Source organism: Manis pentadactyla, chromosome X, assembly GCF_030020395.1.
Source record: "Manis pentadactyla isolate mManPen7 chromosome X, mManPen7.hap1, whole genome shotgun sequence".
Taxonomy (NCBI): Eukaryota; Metazoa; Chordata; class Mammalia; order Pholidota; family Manidae; genus Manis; species Manis pentadactyla.
In genome coordinates, this window is record NC_080038.1 from 21,364,618 (window position 1) to 21,383,721 (window position 19,104).

Sequence of the window (19,104 nt, forward strand, 5' to 3'; positions counted from 1 at the left end):
TAGTTTATACAATCTGGTAACACAAAATTTCATGTGATAATGAGGCAACTAATATAACTGGGCTTATGTTAAATCACAAAAAATTGCACAATACATTTAAGAATGTAAAAAAGAAAGAACCATATTTTCTGACCACAATGGCATATCTAAAATGAAGGAGGAAAGAAAATCTAAAAATAATCTCAAAATATGTTAAAATTATAAACAAAACCCTTTTGCAACTCTTAGATTAAAGCTGAAATACAAATCAATACTGCATAATATCAAGACAGTAATGATTAAGGATATATTTTAAAAATTGATCGTGCTAAAGCTATTCTCAGTGAAAAACAATCCATATTCTTTAACTTAAATATTCCTAAATAAAAAGCAATATTTTTCAAATTGTTACAATTTTGGTGTTAAATTTTGGAAAAAAATAATATGATATAGTAATGGAAATAACAAAGAAGAAAAATTTAAAGGCTTGAATCAATAATATTATAAAAAATCCATAACTAGTTAGGTTTTATATATATATGTACATATATATATATTTTACATGATTTCATATTAACATATGAAAAAGGATAGAATGCAATGCTAGCAAATTAGAAATAAAGAAAGGAAAAAACAGAAAGGAATATAAGAGATATAGCAAAATTCTTTAGGATAATTTTTGTACATTTCTTTGGACAACAGGATGAAATATATTATATTGTAGAAACAACAAAAATTAACCCTTGAAGAGATAGAAAATCTAAATAAGCCAATAACTGCAAAAAAATTCATATTTAAATATTGAATAAAAATCCTCACTAAAAACTAAAAGACCCAGATAGTCTCATAGTAAAAAATTTCAAACCAAGAATTGAATTCAAATGCAATTAAAAATTTTCCAGAGTAATAATTAAGGTAATATTTAAAAATATTTTCTGATGTCAGAATAATACTGGTAACAAAATTCAAAACAGTATAATTTATTAATATCAATACTCAGGGGACAAATAAAGTGTTAGAAAAGAGAAGACTGGTATGTTAAAATAAGTATATAACTTTCAAGTGAGGATTTTACATGTTTTGTTTATTTCTGAATTTCTGGCATCTGGGAAAATGCTTCCATATTTAAGGCAAACACAAAAACATTGACAGGATGAATGAATATTGACAGGAATATAAGAAGGGTGGTTCAAAACTGACACTTTCTAGTGTGTGTGTGTGTGTGTGTGTGTAATTGAAGGAGATTAGAAGAAAAATTTATGATTACCATTTTATACTAAACCATATATAAAATAATTTTCAGTTCTGATTTGTTTTATTGAAATAGAATTGACATATAACATTTTGTTAGTTTAAGATGCATAATGTGCTGACTTGATACATTTATATATTACAATATGATTACCACCACAGTGTTAGTTAACACCTCTATCATGTCACATAATTACCATTTATTTTTTGTAGAGGGAACAATTAAGATCCAGTCTCCTAGCAACTTTGAAGTTTATAATACAGTATAGTTGACTATAATCACTATGCTGTACATTAGAGCTCCAGGACTTGTTTATGTTGTTTAACGGTACAAGCTTGGAACTAGAGATAAATATGCCCTGCAGTCCTGATTTTTAAAAATAATTGTCTATATCTATGTTGAAAATCAAGGAAAGCATCAGGCTTAATGAACAAAACAACAGAATAATTCCATGAAAACTTAGAAAAATCTAAAGGGCTCTGATTAACAACACTATTATTTGAACTTGTTCTAAAGTGACAAGTACTTTCAAATGTAAGCAGCATGAGTGTGTGTGTGTGTGTGTGTGTGTGTGCATTGATCAAGATACCAAATAGGAAAAAAATATGTATAATTTATCATCAGGCAGTTGGAAGAAATAAATACAAATGGCTAAAAATATGAAAGGATGCTTGACTTAAAAAATGCAAACATTTTTTCAAATATAAGACTGGTAAAATTTTTAAAATTAAATAAAATTATCTTTGGTACAGATGTGGAAAAACAGTCAATTTTAAAACTACTCATGAGTACTTAAATAAGTTAAACAATTTTGGAAGCCAATTTTTCAATGTCCAAGGAAATTTAACCTCCAGAAACTCCTTGACCTAGCAATTTTTTGCTGGGGAATAACCCCATAACCCTTTTCAAAAACTATGACAAGAACTAATTATAATGTTATTTAATTTTGTATTGATTTCGAGAGTAAAAATCAACCTACATGTCCCTCAACTAGGAATGATTAAAAGCTTGTCTGAATCCACTTACTGGAACAGTATAAACTTTAAAAATGAAAAAAAAGATTCAGGGAGAGTTCCTGGTATATTCTTCACTACAGGCACATACAAAAAATGTTAGTACCTTTTAAGAAAGGAGATAAGGATCCTTGTAGTGAGGCATGATGGAGAAGCTTAAAGTTTTTAATTTATAATTTCATATGTTTCTTATCTGGTGTATAACATACATGTTTATTCATCTCTCTGTGTGTATCCATCTACATATGTATATATTGTTTTTAGAGACTGGAAAAGAGTTCACTGTGACAGACTACTTGACAAAGATTAACTGTGGATTCCACTTGAAATATGTCCATTACCTGGTATTGAGAATAAAGTAAATATAACACATCATCCTAAGTATCTACCTGTAATTGAGTTACCATGACACAAGCAAACTCAAATTATTCAAATCTAGAAAATCACAATTAAATTTGCTTTGTAAGTTTTCTAAAGGCTTGAAAACTATGTGTTGTGATAATGATGGAAAATTAGCTATAGATATAACATGAGCCACTTATTTTAAACTTTTTCATCTTAAATTTCAGAGTTTGTTAAATGTGCAGCCAAGTCCTCTAAATGTATACAGGCCAATGGCTTTTCAGACATTTTGGCAAAGAAGACAAAGGTACCATTATTTAGAAAACCCATTGAAATGTCAGAGCTTTTTTGGGAAGATTATCTAGATACAGTTGAGAAATAAAGTTCCTCAGCGACAGATACGAATGAGCCCCTAATGTTAGACAAACATTCAAGGATTTGCTTGTGCATCTGCAGACATAACTTAAGACTAGGGAAACGCTGGACTTTACTGATGATACATATTTATTTTCCCATTCTCTATTCTTATAATTGCTTCAGAAATCCAAGTATAAGAGAGGGCACACAGTATAATAAACAAATCACAATCTCATTTATTTTACAAAAATATCTGTAATTTCTACTCTAAATAGCATCAATATTATGGTCATTATCTGCCCTTAAAAATTGCTGAATAGTTTTATCTAACTACAGTTTATTCTTCAACAAGGTGGGCATGAACTATGCAAGTTCACTTACATACGGATTTTTTTTCGAATGTTTGGGAGAAATTTTTGGAGATGTGACAATTTGAGAAAACACTTTTGCTAGCTTACCTTATTGTAAGAACAGAGTATATATATAATATACATAATGTACAAAATATGTGTTAATCCATTTTTGTGTTATTAGTAAGGATTCTAGTCAATAGTAGGCTATTAGTAGTTACGCAGTGATTCAAAAGCTATACATGAATTTTCAACTGCACAGAGGGTCAGCGTTCTCAACACCTGTGTTGTTGAAGAGTCAACTGTATAACTGAATAAAATAACTGGGAATCTGTCTACAACCCAAACACCCAAAATAGATTTTTGCCATTCATGAATAAAGCTAGCAAGCAGCAGAACTCAGAGAGAACTTAAAGAGGAATTTAAGGCTACATCCCAGTAGGTATATGAATGGTGGTTCTGACTGCGTCCTGGAACATATAGTTCTAGGTAAAAAACAGACAGCTAAAATGTAGAACAAATCAATATAAGTACAGCAAAGATGTATATTAGAGATAAGCCAGGAGGGAAAAAAAGAAATGCATTTCTAATGTCCTAAAAAACAAAAAACAAGTAAGACAGTATTAAGGCATTTTGTCTCCTATAAGTATTTCCATTCAGTAAACTGATCTGAATATGATTCTGCTCTCCCATGTCCAATGCAAGTAGTCTTGTGTAGTTAAAATAAGTAATATTAAGAGATCAGCAAGGAGGATTAAAGTTGATGGCATGAGAGGTGAGACAGAGACTTCCTCCTAAAAGAGCATATAATTTGAAAAATAATTTATACAACTAATCCTGACAGAGCAACAGGAAAGAGGGCTACACCAGACCACATAAACCTGGAGAAAAGAATAAACCTCATGGAACAGGGTAATGTACCAAAGCCATAGTCAGGCAGGAACCCAGCCCTTTTCCCATCCCAGCTCACAAGTGGGAGGAAGAGAAATGGATCAGGAAAGGAGTGAAGGCCTGGGACTGCTGAACACCTAGCTCTGTAGATCTTCTCTGGGGGCACAAACCTACATTTCATGGTGCTTTTGTGATTAGGGGTGTTGGAAAGCTAAGACAGGCAGAACACCTGGAGAGACTGAGAATCCAGCCACTTGTGGAAAACAGGGATGCATATCTGGCTGCCTCTGGGACTAAAGAAAGGCAGGCAGTCTGAGAGACTTCCTAAAAGTGAGAGGGCTGCTAAAGGGGCAAGGACAGCACAGAACTTACTGTTCAGGAGAAAGGACAGGTAGACAAAATTGTCCAGATGCACTCTGCACAGCATGTTGGGACCTTTCACAATCTTCAGGTGATCTAGCCCCATGGCTGGCTACACAGCTCCAAGGCCCCCCTCCATGATATGTGGCTTGCTGCATCTTCCACCTGGACAGCACACACCTGGCTCACAAACTGGCAAACCCTGCCCTGGCGTTAGGCCAGCCAGAGGGAAGCCCCGACTACAGCAGCTACAAATGCAAAGCATAGAGGCTTATACCTGTGTGCTCAGCCCACTGGTTCTGGCAGTAGAGAGAGGCATAGCAGCCAGGAAGCAGGAAACAGCTCTTTCCTCTCCCAAGGCACCAATACCACTCCCCTGAGAGCCCTGACATTGCTCCAGGGGCTGAGCAGCTCCAGAGAGTAGAGATTATGGGCACTAGAAGGTGCCACATACAAATATGAAATGTCAAAGGAAGCTGGTTGAAAGAAAAAGTATGAATACACCAGAGAAAGGTTAAAATGAAATTGACATCCTGAATCTTCCTGAAAGAGATCTCAAAATCAAAATCATTAACATGCTCATGGAGGTACAGAAAAATATACAAGAACTCAGGAATGAATTCCAGTTGGAGTTCCAAACATTATGGAACACAGTATCAGAAATGAAACATACAATGAAAGGTTTTAAAAGAAGATTAGATACAGTGGAGGAGACGATAAATGAAATAAGGATTAGAGAAGGGGAATACAAAGAAGCTGAGGCACAGAGAGAAAAAAGGATCTCTAAGAATGAAAGAATATTGAGAGAACTGTTTGACCAATTAAAACAGAACAATATTCGCATTATAGGGATACCAGAAGAAGAAGAGAGACAAAAAGGGATAGAAAGTGTCTTTGAAGAGGTAATTGCTGAAAACTTCCCCAATCTGGGGAAGGAGATAGTCTCTCAGGCCATGGAGGTACACAGATCTCCCAACACAAGGGACCCAAAGAAGACAACAAGACAAATAACAATTAAAATGGCAAAGATCAAGGATAAGGACAGACTATTAAAAGCAGCCAGAGAGATAAATAAGATCACATACAAAGGAAAGCCCATCAGGCTATCATCAGACTTCTAAGCCAAAACCTTACAGGCCAGAAGGGAGTGGCATGATGTATTTAATGCAATGAAGCAGAAGGGCCTCGAACCAAGAATACTGTATCCAGCAAAATTATCATTTAAATTTGAAGAAGGGATTAAACAATTTCCAGATAAGCAAAAGCTGAGAGAATTTACTCCCACAAACCATCTCTACAGTTTACTTTGGAGGGACCACTATAGTTGGGAGTGTTCCTAAGGTTTAATAGCTGTGACCAGTAAAAAAACACAGTAAAGAAAGTAGAAAAGTGGGAGGCGGAGCCAACATGGTGGCGTGAGTAGGACAGTGGGAATCTCCTCCCAAAAACATATATACTTTTGAAAATACAACAAACACAACTAGCCCTAAAAGAGAGACCAGAAGACGCAGGACAGTGGCCAGACTGCAGCTACACCAGCGAGAACCCAGCGACTGGTGAAAGGGGTGAGATACAAGCCCCGGCCTGCGGGACCCGAGCGCCCCTCCCCCCAGCTCCCGGCGGGAGAACAATAGGCAGAGCGGGAGGGAGACGGAGCCCAGGACTGCCGAACACCCAGCCCCAGCCATCCGGGCCAGAGCGCAGACACAGTATATGCACAGGGGGCCCTGGATACTGGGGGAACAGGGAGTAAGACCTCTGAGCGGGTGCTGAAGCTGATGCCCCTGTGACAAAGAAAAGCGGGGGCTTTTTGAAAGTCTTAAAGGGACAGGGACTTAACAGCTTGACGGAAACAACCCAGGTCACAGTACAGCAGCTGGAAATCACAGGGAAAACCGGGTGCACTAACCCCCTGGGCAACAGCTCTGAGACCCCTCAAGGAGGCAAACAGTCAAGCAGCCCCCCCATCCATCACCCCACCGGGCGCTGCGAAAGCAGAGAAGCAGCCTGAGACAAATTCCGCCCACAGAAAGGGAAATTTCTCCCTTCCGGCCAGGCAAGACACAAAGACCCACTCTACACGCAATTACCCAACACAAGCCACTAGGGGTCGCAGTTGCCCCAGTAAAGAAAGGCCAGTAGTAAGTGAAAATTTTGGCCCTCCCAGCTGACAGTCAATAGCAACTGTCAACATGAAAAGGCAAAAAAATATGATCCAGACAAGACTAACCCAGACAGCTTCAGCATCTGCTACATCTTCCCCTGAGAAGGAATCTGGGGAGATAGATTTAGCCAGTCTACCTGAAAAAGAATTCAAAACAAAAGTCATAACCATGCTGATGGACTTGCAGAGAAATATGCAAGTAATAAGGAAGGAGAATTCAGAAATAAAACAAGCTCTGGAAGGACTTCAAAACAGAATGGACGAGATGCAAGAGACCATTAATGGACTAGAAAACAGAGAACAGGAACGCAGAGAAGCTGATGCAGAGAGAGATAAAAGGATCTCTAGGAATGAAAGAATTTTAAGAGAGCTGAGTGATCAATATAAAAGAAATAATATAAGAATCATAGGCATTCCAGAAGAAGTAGAGAGAGAAAAGGGGATAGAAAATGTCTTTGAAGAAATAATTGCTGAAAATTTCCCCAAACTAGGGGAAGAAATGGCCTCTCAGACCACAGAAGTACACAGAACTCCCATGACAAGGGATCCAAGGAGGGCAACACCAAGACACATAATAATTAAAATGGCAAAGATCAAAGACAAGGACAAAGTATTACAAGCAGCCAGAGAGAAAAAAAAGGTTACCTACAAAGGAAAACCCATCAGGCTATCATCAGACTTCTCAACAGAAACCCTACAGGCCAGAAGAGAATGGCATGATATACTTAATGCAATGAAACAGAAGGGCCTCGAACCAAGACTACTGTATCCAGCACGAATATCATTTAAATATGAAGGAGGGATTAAACAATTCCCAGACAAGCAAAAGTTGAGGGAATTTGCCTCCCACAAACCACCTCTACAGGGCATCCTACAGGGACTGTTCTAGATGGGAGCACTCCTAAAAAGAGCACACAACAAAACACCCAACATATGAAGATGGGAGGAGGAGGAATAAGAAGGGAGAGAAATAAAGAATCATCAGACTGTGTTTATAATAGCTCAACAAGCGAGTTAAGTAAGATAGTAAAGAAGCTAACCCTAAACCTTTGGTAACCACAAACTTAAAGCCTGCAATGGCAATAAATTCATACCTTTCAATAATCACCCTAAATGTAAATGGACTGAATGCACCAATCAAAAGACACAGAGTAATAGAAAGGATAAAAAAGCAAGATCCATCCATATGCTGCTTACAAGAGACTCACCTCAAACCCAAAGACATGCACAGACTTAAAGTCAAGGGATGGAAAAAGATATTTCAAGCAAACAACAGAGAGAAGAAAGCAGGTGTTGCAATTCTGGTATCAGAAAAAACAGACTTCAAAATAAAGAAAGTAACAAAAGACAAAGAAGGACATTACATAATGATAAAGGGCTCAGTCCATCAAGAGGATATAACCATTCTAAATATATATGCACCCAATACAGGAGCACCAACATACCTGAAACAAATATTAACAGAACTAAAGGAGGAAATAGAATGCAATGCATTCATTCTAGGAGACTTCAACACACCACTCACTCCAAAGGACAGATCCACCAGACAGAAAATAAGTAAGGACACAGAGGCACTGAACAACACACTAGAACAGATGGACCTAATAGACATCTACAGAACTCTACATCCAAAAGCAACAGGATACACGTTCTTCTCAAGTGCACATGGAACATTCTCCAGAATAGACCACATACTAGGACACAAAAAGAGCCTCAGTAAATTCCAAAAGATTGAAATCCTACCAACCAACTTTTCAGACCACAAAGGCATTAAACTAGAAATAAACTGTTCAAAGAAAGCAAAAAGGCTCACAAACACATGGAGGCTAAACAACACGCTCCTAAATAATCAATGGATCAATGACCAAATCAAAATGGAGATCCAGCAATATATGGAAACAAATGACAACAACAACACTAAGCCCCAACTTCTGTGGGATGCAGCAAAAGCAGTCTTAAGAGGAAAGTATATAGCACTCCAAGCATAATTAAAAAAGGAAGAGCAATCCCAAATGAACGGTCTAATGTCACAACTATCAAAATTGGAAAAAGAAGAAGAAATGAGGCCTAAGGTCAGCAGAAGGAGGGACATAATAAAGATCAGAGAAGAAATAAATAAAATTGAGAAGAATAAAACAATAGCAAAAATCAATGAAACCAAGAGCTGGTTCTTCGAGAAAATAAACAAAATAGATAAGCCTCTAGCCAGACTTATTAAGAGGAAAAGAGAGTCAACACAAATCAACAGTATCAGAAATGAGAAAGGAAAAATCACAACAGATCCCGCAGAAATACAAAGAATTATTAGAGACTACTATGAAAACCTATATGCGAACAAGCTGGGAAACCTAGGAGAAATGGACAACTTCCTAGAAAAATACAACCTTCCAAGACTGACCCAAAAAGAAACAGAAAATCTAAACAGACCAATTACCAGCAACGAAATTGAAGCGGTAATCAAAAAACTACCAAAGAACAAAACCCCGGGGCCAGATGGATTTACCTCGGAATTTTATCAGACATACAGGGAAGACATAATACCCATTCTCCTTAAAGTTTTCCAAGAAATAGAAGAGGAGGGGACACTCCCAAACTCATTCTATGAAGCTAACATCACCCTAATACCAAAACCAGGCAAAGACACCACCAAAAAAGAAAACTACAGACCAATATCCCTGATGAACGTAGACGCAAAAATACTCAACAAAATTTTAGCAAACCGAATTCAAAAATACATCAAAACCATCGTACACCATGACCAAGTGGGATTCATCCCAGGGATGCAAGGATGGCACAACATTCGAAAGTCCATCAATATCATCCACCACATCAACAAAAAGAGAGACAAAAACCACATGATCATCTCCATAGATGCTGAAAGAGCATTTGACAAAGTTCAACATCCATTCATGATAAAAACTCTCAGCAAAATGGGAATAGAGGGCAAGTACCTCAACATAATAAAGGCCATCTATGAAAAACCCACAGCCAACATTATATTGAATAGCGAGAAGCTGAAAGCATTTCCGCTGAGATCGGGAACTAGACAGGGATGCCCACTCTCCCCACTGTTATTTAACATTGTACTAGAGGTCCTAGCCACGGCAATCAGACAAAACAAAAAAATACAAGGAATCCAGATTGGCAAAGAAGAAGTCAAACTGTCAATATTTGCAGATGACATGATACTGTACATAAAAAACCCTAAAGACTCCACCCCAGAACTACTAGAACTGATATCGGAATACAGCAAAGTTGCAGGATACAAAATCAACACACAGAAATCTGTGGCTTTCCTATATACCAACAATGAACCAACAGAAACAGAAATCAAGAAAACAACTCCATTCACAATTGCATCAAAAAAAATAAAATACCTAGGAATAAACCTAACCAAAGAAGTGAAAGACTTATATTCTGAAAACTACAAGTCACTCTTAAAAGAAATTAAAGGGGACACTAACAGATGGAAACGCATCCCATGCTCATGGCTAGGAAGAATTAATATCGTCAAAATGGCCATCCTGCCTAAAGCAATATACAGATTTGATGCAATCCCTATGAAACTACCAGCAACATTCTTCAATGAACTGGAACAAATAATTCAAAAATTCATATGGAACCACCAAAGACCCCGAATAGCCAAAGCAATCCTGGGAAAGAAGAATAAAGTAGGGGGGATCTCACTCCCCAACTTCAAGCTCTATTATAAAGCCATAGTAATCAAGACAATTTGGTACTGGCACAAGAACAGAGCCACAGACCAATGGAACAGACTAGACAATCCAGACATTGACTCAGACGTATATGGTCAATTAATATTTGATAAAGGAGCCATGGACATACAATGGCAAAATGACAGTCTCTTCAACAGATGGTGCTGGCAAAACTGGACAGCTACATGTAGGAGAATGAAACTGGACCATCGTCTAACCCCATATACAAAAGTAAACTCAAAATGGATCAAAGACCTGAATGTAAGTCATGAAACCATTAAACTCTTGGAAGAAAACATAGGCACAAACCTCTTAGACATAAACATGAGTGACCTCTTCTTGAACATATCTCCCCGGGCAAGGAAAACAACAGCAAAAATGAACAAGTGGGACTATATTAAGCTGAAAAGCTTCTGTACAGCAAAAGACACCATCAATAGAACAAAAAGAAACCCTACAGTATGGGAGAATATATTTGAAAATGACACATCCGATAAAGGCTTGACGTCCAGAATATATAAAGAGCTCACACGCCTCAACAAACAAAAAACAAATAACCCAATTAAAAAATGGGCAAAGGAACTGAACAGACGGTTCTCCAAAAAAGAAATACAGATGGCCAACAGACACATGAAAAGATGCTCCACATCGCTAATTATCAGAGAAATGCAAATTAAAACTACAATGAGGTATCACCTCACACCAGTAAGGATGGCTGCCATCCAAAAGACAAACAACAACAAATGTTGGCGAGGCTGTGGAGAAAGGGGAACCCTCCTACACTGCTGGTGGGAATGTAAACTTGTTCAACCATTGTGGAAAGCAGTATGGAGGTACATCAAAATGCTCAAAACAGACTTACCATTTGACCCAGGAATTGCACTCCTAGGAATTTACCCTAAGAATGCAGCAATCAAGTATGAGAAAGATCAGTGCACCCCTTTGTTTATCGCAGCACTATTTACAATAGCCAAGAATCGGAAGCAACCTAAATGTCCATCGATAGATGAATCGATAAGGAAGAAGTGGTACATATACACAATGGAATACTACTCAGCCATAAGAAAAGGGCAAATCCAACCATTTGCAGCAACATGGATGGAGCTGGAGGGTATTTTGCTCAGTGAAACAAGCCAAGCAGAGAAAGAGAAATACCAAATGATTTCACTCATCTGTGGAATATAAGAACAAAGGAAAAACTGAAGGAACAAAACAGCAGCAGAATCACAGAACTCAAGAATGGACTAACAGGTACCAAAGGGAAAGGGACTGGGGAGGATGGGTGGGTAGGGAGGGATAAGGGGGGGAGAAGTAGGGGGGTATTAAGATTAGCATCCATAGCAGGGTGGGAGAAAGGGGAGGGCTGTAAAACACAGAGAAGACAAGTAGTGATTCTACAACAGGTTGCTACGCTGATGGACAGTGACTGTAAAGGAGTATATAGGGGGGACCTGGTATAGGGGAGAGCCTAGTAAACAAAGTATTCGTCATGTAAGTGTAGATTAATGATTAAAAAAAAAAATGCAGTTCCTATGTGGTGACCTCTAATGAGTTCTACACAATGATATAAAGGACATATAAAAGTGTAGGCAAAGGGTCTGTTTGTGTTTATACAGAAGATCAAAGCCTAATTTGGCTACCCCGAAAATGAACTAAGAAACGATATGAAAGAGAACTTCCAACATCAGCACTCTCGGGAAGACTCATGCCAGAAGATGATCATCAAAAAACCCCAACAAAGATCCACGCACTGCTACAGCTGTAGATGCACTCATCCCACCAGCTCCTGGACTTGCCATGGGAATGAAGGAGATATCTAAGCTGGCCTGTGCATACAGTAAAACAACAAATTTGACTGGATCTATACTGTTGGAACTCAACCAAGAATTAGGAGAAGTGCAAATTGTAGCGCTCCAAAATCTTACAACTACAGACTATTTACTGTTAAAAGAACATATGGGATGTGAACAGCGCCCAGGAATGGGTTGTTTTAATTTGTCTGATTTTTCTCAAACTATTCAAATTCAGTTAGATAATAACCATCATATCATTGATAAGTTTTCACAAATGCCTAGGGTGCCTAACTGGTTTTCTTGGTTTCACTGGAGATGGCTGGTAATTACAGATATGCTTTGGTTATGTAACTATACTCCTATTATGTTAATGTGTGTGCGCAATTTAAGTAGTAGCTTAAAACCTATACATGCTGAAGTTACTCTACAAGAAGATATGTCAAAGAAATAATCAATCTTCCCATGTTTTCTCCCGCCTGCTACTTCTATAGCTTTTCTTCTTCCTTCCTAATTACAATGAATTCTTAAATAGAATTCGTGCCTCATATCAAATTTACCGAGTATCATAACTCCTCCAAGTGGTAAAGATACCTCAAGACAAATGCTGGGCATAGAAGCCACAGGGCATAAATATGCAAAGAAATAAAAAGCTAACCATTTCAAACAATAAGGCTTCTCTCTCACTTACCAACTTAACATTTCCCTGTATGGCCCCGGAAGATGACTGGTTAGCCAGAGACGGGTAAGATTCCTCAAGGGAGGAACAACCTAAGACAGGCACAGTCGCAGGGGGGTCATCAGGTGAGAAATTGGGGATCAACAGAGGTGAGGCTTAGAACCTCACCCTCCCTGTTCTGAGAGAAATCTTCTGCATACGTGGATGTTTTATTGCCCTTGTCTAGCTTGGATTAACACATAGTCTACAGGCACACACCTGATCATCTACATTTGCTCTCTTACAACACTAAACTATGTTTTCTACCTTTATGTTGTATCTACCTACCACTTCAGCATCTTATTAAAAATAATAAAGAGAGGAATGTGGTATCCAGATATAAATCAAGTATAAAAATCAAATGTGTATTCATATTTGAACTGACTGTTTATAGTTCACAATGCATGAGCAAAACCAAAAGTTTCTGTGATGACTGCCCTTGTACTGTTCACCATGTAACTTATTCACTATGTAAGAATTTGTTCTCCATGTAAGAACTTGTTCGTTATGCTTCAGAAGACTGGAGACTGACGAAAATTAGGCTTGGGGTGGATTAATGATTGTGCATTGAGCATTGACTCCCCTATACAGAATTTTATTGTTGTTAACAACCATTTGATCAATAAATATGAGAGATGCCCTAACAGCAACAACCAAGAAAAAGTACACACTTCCAATTGTAAAATAAATAAGTAACCGGGATGTAATGTATAGCATAAGGAATATAGTCAAAATATTGTAACAACTTGGTATGGTGATAGCTGGTACTTAGAATTATCATGTATATAAATGTTGAATCACTGTGTTGTACACCTGAAACTAATGTAATGTAATACTGTGTGTCAACTACCCTTCAATAAAAAATAATTATCTAAAAAAATAAAAATAAAAAAAATGAAAACAACAACAACAACAACAAAAAAAAAAAGAAAGTAGAAAAGTTAATTACTAAGCAAATGCAAAATCAAATCAACTACCCCCAAAGTCAATCAAGGGTTAGACAAAGAGTACAGGATATGATACCCAATATATAAAGAATGGAGGAGGAAGAAAAAGGAGGAAAAAAAAGAACCTTTAGGTTGTGTTTGTAATAGCATATTAAGTGAGTTAAGTTAGACTCCTAGATAGTAAGGAAGTTACCTTTGAAACTTTGGTAATCATAAATCTAAAGCCTGCAATGGCAGTAAGTACATACCTATCAATAAACACCCTAAATGTAAATGGTCTGAATGCACCAATCAAAAGACATAGAGTCACTGAATGGATAAAAAAGCAAGACCCATCTATATACTGCCTATAAGAGACACACTTTAAACCCAAAGACATACACAGACTAAAAGTGAAGGGATGGAAAAAGATATTTCATGCAACTAATAGAGAGAAAAAATCAGGAGTTGCAGTACTTGTATCAGACATAATAGACTTCAAAACAAAGAAAGTCAAGAGACAAAGAAGGACATTACATAATGATAAAGGGGTCAATACAGCAAGAAGATAGACCCATTATAAATATCTATGCATCCAACACAGGATCACCTATGTATGTGAAACAAATACTAACAGAATTAAAAGGGGAAATAGAATGCAATGCATTCATTCTAGGAGACTTCAACAGTCCACTCCAAAGGACAGATCAACTAGACAGAAAATATGTAAGGAGACAGAGGCAATGAAGAACTTATTAGGACAGATGGACTCAACAGACATCTACAGAACTCTACACTCAAAAGCAGCAGAATACACATTCTTCTCAAGTGCGCATGGAACATTTTCAAGGATAGATTATCTACTAGGCCATAAAAAGGGCCTCAGTAAATTCAAAAAGATTGAAATTGTACCAACCAGCATCTCAGACCACAAAGATATGAAACTAGAAATAAATTATGCAAAGAAAATGAAAAATCCCACAAATACATGGTGGCTTCACAACATGGTTATAAATAACCAACTGATCAATAACCAAATAAAAACAGAGATCAAGCAATATATGGAGACAAATGACAACAGTAATTCAATACTGCAAAAATCTGTGGGGTGCAGCAAGAGCTGTGCTAAGAGAGAAGTATATTGCAATACAGGTCTACCTCAGGAAAGAAGAACAGTCCCATATGAACAGTCTAATCTGACAATTAATGAAACTAGAAAAAGAAGAACAAATGAGGCCCAAAGTCAGTAGAAAGATTAGAGCAGAAATAAATAAAATCAAGAAGAATAAAACAATAGAAAGAATAAATAAAAGCAAGAGCTGGTTCAACAAGAAAATTAACAAAATAGATAAATCCCAAGCCAGACTTATGAAGTAAAAAAGAGAGTCTATACACATAAACAGAATCCAAAATGAGAAAGGAAAAATCACTACGGACACCACAGAAATACAAAGAATTATGAGAGAATACTATTAAAAATTATATGCTAACAAACTGGATAACCTAGAAGAAATGGACAACTTTCTAGAAAAATACAACTTTCCAAGGCTGACCCAGAAAGAAACAGAAAATCTGAACAGACCAATTACCAGGAACAAAATTAAATTGGTAATCGAAAAACTACCAAAGAACAAAACGCCTGGACTAGATGGCTTCACCGCTGAATTTTATCAAACATTTAGTGAAGACCTAATACTCATTCACCTTAAAATTTTCCAAAAAGTACAAGAGAGAATACTCCCAAACTCATACTATGAGGTCAGTATCACTCTAATACCAAAACCAGGCAAAGACACCACAAAAAAAGAAAATTACAAACCAATATCCCTGATGAACATAGATGCAAAAATACTAAGCAAAATATTAGCAAACCTAATTCAAACATACATCCAAAAGATCATTCATTGTGACCAAGTGGGATTTATTCCAGGGATGCAAGGATGGTACAATACTCAAAAATCAATCACCATCACACGTCATGTCAACAAAAAGGACAGAAATCACATGATCATCTCAATAGGTGCTGAAAAGCATTTAAACAAAATTCAACATTCATTTATGATAAAAACTCTCAACAAAATGGTTATAGAGGGCAAGGACCTCAACATAATAAAGGCCATATATGACAAACCCACAGTGAACATTATACTTAACAGTGAGAAGCTAAAAGCTTTTCCTTTAACATCGGGAACAAGACAAGGATGCCCACTCTCACCACTTTTATTAAACATAGTTCTGAAGGTCCTAGTCATGGCAATCAGACAACTCAAAGAAATAAAAGGCATCCAGATTGACAAGGAAGAAGTTAAACTGTCCCTCTTTGCAGATGACATGGTACTGTACATAAAAAACCCTATAGAATCCACTCTAAAACTACTAGATCTAATATCTGAATTCAGCAAAGTTGTGGGATTGAAAATTAATACACAGAAATCTGTTGCATTTTTTGTATACACTAATGATGAACTAGCAGAAAGGGAAATCAGGAAAACAATTCCATCCACAATTGCATCAAAAGAATAAAATACTTGGGAATAAACCTAACCTAGGAAGTGAAAGACCTATACTCTGAAAACTACAAGACATTCATGAGAGAAATTAAAGAAGATACCAATAAATGGAAACACATCCTGTGCTCACAGATAGGAAGAATTAATATCATCAAATTGGCCATACTGCCTAAAGCAATCCACAGATTCAATGCAATTCCTATCATAATACCAATAGCATTCTTCAATGAACTAGAGAAAATTGTTCTAAAATTCATATGGAACCACAAAAGACTCCAAATAGCCAAAGCAATCCTGAGAAGGAAGAATAAAGCTTGGGGATTACTCTCCCCAACTTCAAGCTCTACTACAAAGCCACAGTAATCAAGACAATTTTGTACTAGCACAAGAATAGAACCATAGACCAATGGAACAGACTAGAGATCCCAGATATAAACCCAATCACATACGGTCAATTAATATATGATAAAGGAGCCATGGACATACAATGGGGAAATGACAGCTTCTCTAATGACTGGTGTTGGCAAAACTGGACAGCTACATGCAAGAGAATGAAACTGGACTATTGTTTAACCCCATACACAAAAGTAAACTCCAAATGGATCAAAGATCTGAATGTAAATAATGAAACCATAAAACTCTTAGAAGACAACATAGTCAAAAGTCTCCTGAATATAAATATGAGCAATGTCTTCCTGAAAGTATCTCCTTGAGCAAGGGAAACAAAACAAAAATGAACATATGGGGCTATATCAAACTAAAAAGCTTCTACATGGCAAAGGGCACCATCAACAGAACAAAAAGGCATCCTAGAGTATGGGAGAATATATTTGTAAAAGACATATCCAACAAGGGGTTAACATCTAAAATATATAAAGAACTCACATGCCTCAACACCCAAAAAGCAAATAACCTGATTAACAAATGGGCAGAGAATATGAAGAGACAATTCTCCAAAGAAGAAATTCAGATGGCCAACAGACACATGGAAAGATGCTCCACATCACTAATCATCAGGGAAATGGAAATTAAAATCACAATGAGCTATCACCTCACTCCAGTAAGGATGGCCAGCATCAAAAAGACTAAGAACAACAAATGCTGGCGAGGATGCAGAGAAAGGGGAACCCTCCTACACTGCTGGTGGGAATGTAAGCTAGTTCAACCATTGTGGAAAGCAATATGGAGGTCCCTCAATAAACTAAAAATAGAAATACCATTTGACCCAGGAATCCCACTCCTTGTTATTTACCCAAAGAATACAAGTTCTTAGATTCAAAAAGACATATGCACCCCTATGCTTATTGCAGCACTATTTATAATAGCCAAGATATGGAAGCAACCTAAGTGTCCATTGGTAGATGAATGGATAAAGAAGATGTGGTACATATACACAACAGAATACTATTCAGCCATGAGAAAGAAACAAATCCTACCATTTTCAACAACATGGATGGAGCTGGAGGATATTATGCTCAGTGAAATAAGCCAGGCAGAGAAACACAAGTGCCAAATGATTTTCCTCATTTGTGGAGTATAACAACGAAGCAAAACTGAAGGAACAAAACAGCAGCAGACACACAGACTCCAAGAAGGGACTACTTGTTACCGAAGGGGGTTTGTGTGGGAGGGCAGGTCAGGAGGGAGGGAAAGGGGGAATTGAGGGGTATTATGTTTAGTACACATGGTGTGAGGGGTTACGGGGTGTAGCACAGAGAAGAGAAATAGTGAAACTATGGTATTTTACTACACTGATGGACAGTGACTGTAATCGGGAAGAGGTGGGGACTTGAAAATATGGGTAAATGTAGTAACCACATTGTTTTTTCATGTGAAACCTTCATAAAAGTATATATCAATAATATCTTAATAAAAAATTTAAAAAAAGAGATTAGCATATTTTGATGACTTCTCCAATTAGAGAATAATTTTAGCTGCAGATAAAACCATTTTATGGTTTTGTCCATCTTTTCTGCTATCACTTGATTAAAATCACACCTAGAAATTAACATATTCTAGAACTGTGAAAGATATAAGGCTTAAAATTATATCCCGTGATAAACATGAGTTCATTTTTTAAAAATACCCTGAAGGATGAAAACAATATCAAATAAGTTAAGAATATTTTTGTTCAAATTTCTTAATCAAATGAGGTCATTTGAGGCATAACATGGCTTTTGGGGGCAACTGTATCATTAAAACTGTCCAGATGTATCGATATGTTTATAACATTCTTCATATATTTTTTTTGCTTGTGTCTATGAAAGACAGAAAAAAAATCCTGAAAACCTAGTTAGTATCATTTATTAAGCTTTCCATGAAAACACAAACCAGATAAATGTATTTCAATACATTTCAAAAAGCATGGCACATAGTGGCTTGTTCAATGTGTATTTGTTGAACAAGGGATTGAGTTACCTATATTTGCTGGTTATATTCATAGCCATTGGCCTTAATTATTTAAACAAAAAAATTAGAAGAATTTTTTATATTTTTAAGCAAATAATTCTAAAAATACAAATGAATTTCCCAGTACCCTCAAACAAATGTGTGAATTACAACAGAGTAAGGAAATTCAGAACGTGATACAAATTTTTGTACACCCACTGCATACCATAGTGCCTTCAGAAAGAAGACATTCATTGGATGAACGAATAACACCTGAATAAGATATCAGACAAAAATAGCCAAAGATTGTTGCTTCTCAAGAGTCCAGCAAGACAATGAATGCAATAA